Source organism: Copadichromis virginalis, linkage group LG8 (genome assembly GCF_057382275.1).
Source record: "Copadichromis virginalis isolate Kocher_CV1m ecotype Utaka linkage group LG8, C_Virginalis_male_GT1.1, whole genome shotgun sequence".
NCBI classification, from domain to species: Eukaryota; Metazoa; Chordata; class Actinopteri; order Cichliformes; family Cichlidae; genus Copadichromis; species Copadichromis virginalis.
Genome location: NC_140625.1, coordinates 6,736,965 through 6,742,978, shown reverse-complemented (window position 1 = coordinate 6,742,978; position 6,014 = coordinate 6,736,965).

Here is a 6,014-nt window from a genome sequence, read left to right as displayed (position 1 = left end):
ACTGCGAGGGCTGTGACTTGATCCCTCCTTTTGCTCCTGCATGCTCTCACACACACACACACACACACACACACACACACACACACACACACACACACACACACACACACACACACACACACACTTTCCTATCCAGGTGAGTAGTTCTAACAGATAGAGTTAACTCCCTTCCGCCGCCTCCATCTTCCCCACCCTGTTAAGTTAAAAGGTCCACACCTCTGTGCGTCAGCCCCCCCTCCCGCCCGTTGCATTCCACCCCAGCGGGAGTTCACCTGTGTGGGCTTGACACTCTGCAGTCAGTCCCCTCCTTCAGCAGCCTCCTCCCATGCTCTTGGGAGTGGCACACAGAGCAGCTCTGCCTGCAGGCTACGGGAAACAGTTCTGTGATTTGTGTTTACACAACCGTGTACTCATACTTGCAGGGCACATTTTCTTCTTGTACTTACATCTTCCAGTATTTCATATTAATGTACTGATTGCCACACTTCACAGTCCTCACTGTGTTTCCTTTTTTTGGTGTAGGTACATTTTAAACTGAAGGTAAAGAAAATTTCACAGTTTCAATGTTTAAATATATTCAAGTGTCATTCTCACAATTTGTTGGAACATCTTTCCAACCGAACAGCAAGAAGAAGTATATTAATGCCTGATGGGGCAGCTCGTAAGAGCTCCGTGTTCCAACTCTGCACGACATCGCATTTTGTTCAAACTCATGTATGGAGGTTCTAAAGTGCGAAACAAAACATTTTTTTAAAAAAGGGAACATTTTCAGTTTGATCTGTTTTCTTTTTTTCTTTTCTCTTTTAGGGGGTCACGCTTTTGAATTTTATTTATTTTTTTCATGTTTGGATTTTGCAGCTCAGGACTCCTGCAGTGACATTTGCCCAGCACGACAATGGTCAGTAAAAGAAGCATATATTTATTAGGGGTGCAACAATACTCGTATCGATATTGAACCGTTCGATACAGTGCTTTCGGTTCGGTACGCATATGTATCGAACAAAACAAAAAAAATTATTTATTTTATCAACTTTTCTTCTGACGATGCTGTCTGTGTTGAGCGCTCAGTGGATCTGCGTTCGACTACTCCGCCTAGGCTGCACTGTCGAGTGCAGATCCACTGAGCGCAGCACAAGCTAGCAAGACAGAAGCTAAGCTCGTTGCAACATGGCAACTGCCTCAACGCTACCCGAAATTGAACCTCCCCCACCCTCATTCAGATCTGGCCTTTGGAACTATCTTGTTTTTCATGTGAAGCATGACCCTGATGGTAAGCGCGTCATGGACAAAAGTAAAACAGTGTGATGGATGTGCCACGCAATGCTCAATTGATGGGAACTAGTGCGTTAGCGCAGTTAGCTTGTTAAGGTGTTGGCGCCATCCAGCCCCACGCACGGGGCGATCCGCGGTAACTTGTTAACGGAGATTTGCCGCGTTATGATGTTAACGTCATTTTAACAAGATTAACGCTGACAGCACTAGTGGGAACACAATGAATATGACTGCACATTTACTCCGACATCATCCTAGTGCAAAGACAAGTGGAAGCAGACAAAAACAACAAGCACGCATGCTACAAACTTTACCCGAGTCATTTAGACAGCCGTTAGCACATGATTCTCCTTATGGGGACCTGATATGTTTAATATGCTGCTGAGAATATAGCCCAGAAGAAGCGTATAGTATAGCTTTTATTTTGGAAAGAGCCATTTCTCTGTAATAAACTCTCTTTTCCAAAGATGAGTGATTCCTCGATCAGATAGATTTATTTTTATTATTTTGTTGTTTCAACAACATTAAATTTAAAAACTGTACTTTTGAGTTAAAATATATATTTATAATTTTAATAAATGACAAATTAAAAAGGCATGAACATTTTTTTGTATCGAAAAAATATCGAATCGTGACACCAAAGTATCGAACCGAACCGAACCGTGAATTTTGTGTATCGTTGCACCCCTAATATTTATTATTGGTTGGGTTAGCAACATCAGGACCAGTTGGCCAAAGTCCCAAATTGAAATTGTGTTTCTTTTGACTTGATGGCTGTGAAGGCCATCCAAGCACACAACTCATTCTCATGTTGAAGAAACCAGTTTGAGATGAGTTCAAAATTCAATTTTATTTATACAGCGCCAAATCACAATAACAGCCGTCTCAATGCACTTTATATTGTAAGGTAGAGCCTACAATAATACACACAGAGAAAAACCCAGCAATCATATGACCCCCTATGAGCAAGCACTTTGGCGACAGTGGGAAGGAAAAACTCCCTTTTAACAGGAAGAAACATCTGGCAGAACCAGGCTCAGGGAGGGGCGGGGCCATCTGGCTGGTTCCTTTGGTTACTCTCACTTTCATATCAACTTCAAGATGTCTCCACTGACCTCCGGCATCAACAAGGCATTTTTTGACCTAACAGCTATGCCACGTTCAAAGTCACTCGGGTTCTATAGCGTAGGGGGCGGCCCAAAAGCAATTCGCCTGCCACCAGGCCTTGTGATGTTTATCCAGCCCTGCCTATGAGTGAGAATCATTTCCATTTTAACACTATATTGCTGCAGTGTTGAGTGATCTTCACAGGAAAGCACTTGTGCTGCTGTGTGCTCGCTTGTGTTCCGGTTGAGTTCTATGAGAACCCACATATTAGATGTCTGTTTTGGACTTTAAAACACTTCAACTATTATCTTTTACTTGCCTACATTCCTTCAAAACCCATGCCCCTCAGGCTTTTTTGTTTAGATGTCAGGATTCTCATTAATCATTGGACTGTTTTGTTGTTAAACGTTCTCAGTAAACCCCCGCTCTGCCCTTTTACTGTAACTAACCCTTTAATCTTTGCTTCAGTCTAAGTTTTTGCTCTTTAATAAATTTCTTGCATTGCATGAAGTTTGCAAAAGGAAGTAGCAGAAATTCCAGTAAGGGGCAGAGTCCAATTGAGCAATTTTATGTGTATTTATCTGGAAAGCCTTTTCCTCTGCTCTCCAGCAGACCACACATCAGGTGTTAAAGGTTATTCACAATCACTTACTGTCTCCGCATCACATCTTATCCAACGCGTGGACCAGATCTGGGATTTAAGGACTCAAACTTAAATGTGAAAACATCTCTTTTCCCTTTCACAACATGAGCAGTCTGAATGGGGACATACACTCCTAGCAACCAGATCTGGTTTGAGACAATGGCTGACTCTCCAGGGGAACAAAACTTGTTAGAAACAACTCTTCTTATTCAACACTTTTTGTATTTTGGCTAATGCTGAAGGAGAGATGCCAATCTAAACAGCCCTTTCAGATGTTGAACGAGTTAAGGGGAAGGTGTGGCACACCTGCTGTATCGTTTGTACAATCAAGCAAGGGATCATGTGAAAGAAGCTTTGTGCTAATTATACATGTACATACATGGTTATACATATACCAGTCAGTTACCATGATTCACCCTCAGTGGGAACTAAAGGTAAAATTGATAATAAACCGTTCAAGGACCACAAATACACTGCTGGTTCCTGCATATGCAGACATGCTGATTATGAGTTTAGACATTACTTACTGTTTACACGATGCTCCTGTCGTGAATTGGACTCATCTGCAGAATTGATGGAGCTGGTTTTCTCCCTACCGCAGGCAGCTGGAAAGAAAGGGGTAAAGTTTTGGATTCAGACAAGAAGCCCAACAAGAATGTCCCCATTTCCCAGCTCCCCTCTCCACGTTTCAGTCTGAGTCACTGGCCCACTCTTTGCCAATTTACATGACAAAAACTGCGCTTGTTGGATCACTGAGTTCATTCACCACTTATAATGGCGTCTCCCCGTTCTTCTTCTTCCCACTAATAAATCTGCTACTACGCACACATTTCACACACAGCTTTGCAACCATGTATGCTACAAAACAATCATGCTACCAATTAATAACTTTGGTAAAACTGTGCGTTGAAGTGTAGCAACAAAAATTTCCTCATGTCAAATATCTCTATAAAAGCACAAATAACTACCCTTTACATTGTAATAGAAAGCTGTGTTAATGAGGTTGACATGTAGTAACGCAGACTATGTGAATAATTACCTCAATAAAAACACAGCTACTCTGTCATTTTAGGGGTAAAATGCTATATGCTAACAGAAAAAGTAACACTTGTTTTAATTAGGTTTAGCTAGTATTAGGGAGTATTAGGACCACATTAAGAAAATAAACTGTAATGTTCACATTTTGACTTTTTTTTTTCTCAAAATAATATTAATACTTTTTTACTTTATAGCCGTGTACTCCTTTGTAGCTAGCTGTTAATTAGGGTTAGGGGGGAAAATGGAGTTTTATTAAATAGTGGCTCAGGGTTTTTTTTTTTTTTTAAATCAGGTTTAGCTACATTAACACAAGTTTTAAAATGTATTAACATAAGGGTTTTTGTGTACACATTTTTGAGTCATATCGTGATGACAGTGGATAAATGGGGTAAAGTTGTAACCTGCTCAGCACAAGCTGTACATTGGGTGTGTCTGGCGGGCTCACCTCCAAAGTGTGCCCTCTCTTGTTCCTTTTGAATTATAACCCAAGGGGAAAAGGTTTAAAAAGAAAAAACAAAATAGAAATGAATAATCAACCTTACTAAGGTTTTAATTGTGTATGAAGGTTTATAAAAACACCTAAACATAAAAACAAATATACTGCTACAGTGGGGCAAAAAAGTATTTAGTCAGCCACCGATTGTGCAAGTTCCTCCACTTAAAATGATGACAGAGGTCAGTAATTTGCACCAGAGGTACACTTCAACTGTGAGAGACAGAATGTGAAAAAAAAATCCATGAATCCACATGGTAGGATTTGTAAATTAGTAAAATTAGTAAAATAAAAATAAGTATTTGGTCAATAACAAAAATACAACTCAATACTTTGGCTCAAAATCTCACGATACATGGCCCCATTCATTCTGTCCTTAACACGGATCAGTCGTCCTGTCCCCTTGGCAGAAAAACAGCCCCATAGCATGATGTTTCCACCCCCATGCTTCACAGTAGGTATGGTGTTCTTGGGATGCAACTCAGTATTCTTCTTCCTCCAAACACGACGAGTTGAGTTTATACCAAAAAGTTCTACTTTGGTTTCATCTGACCACATGACATTCTCCCAATCCTCTGCTGTAGCATCCATGTGCTCTCTGGCAAACTTCAGACGGGCCTGGACATGCACTGGCTTCAGCAGCGGAACACGTCTGGCACTGCGGGATTTGATTCCCTGCCGTTGTAGTGTGTTACTGATGGTGACCTTTGTTACTTTGGTCCCAGCTCTCTGCAGGTCATTCACCAGGTCCCCCCGTGTGGTTCTGGGATCTTTGCTCACCGTTCTCATGATCATTTTGACCCCACGGGATGAGATCTTGCGTGGAGCCCCAGATCGAGGGAGATTATCAGTGGTCTTGTATGTCTTCCATTTTCTGATGATTGCTCCCACAGTTGATTTTTTCACACCAAGCTGCTTGCCTATTGTAGATTCACTCTTCCCAGTCTGGTGCAGGTCTACAATACTTTTCCTGGTGTCCTTCGAAAGCTCTTTGGTCTTGGCCATGGCGGAGTTTGGAGTCTGACTGTTTGAGGCTGTGGACAGGTGTCTTTTATACAGATGATGAGTTCAAACAGGTGCCATTCATACAGGTAACGAGTGGGGGACAGAAAAGCTTCTTACAGAAGACGTTACAGGTCTGTGAGAGCCAGAGATTTTCCTTGTTTGAGGTGACCAAATACTTATTTTCCACCCTAATTTACGAATAAATTCTTTACAAATCCTACCATGTGGATTCATGGATTTCTTTTTCACATTCTGTCTCTCACAGTTGAAGTGTACCTCTGGTGCAAATTACTGACCTCTGTCATCGTTTTAGGTGGGGGAACTAAATACTTTTTTGCCCCACTGTATATACATGCCCATTTTCATATGTATATTTTAACTTCTAGATGGCTGAATTAATGTGACAGTTTTCAGGAAAAAGGGGCCTTTAACTTTTCACTGTCCAAATTCTACCAG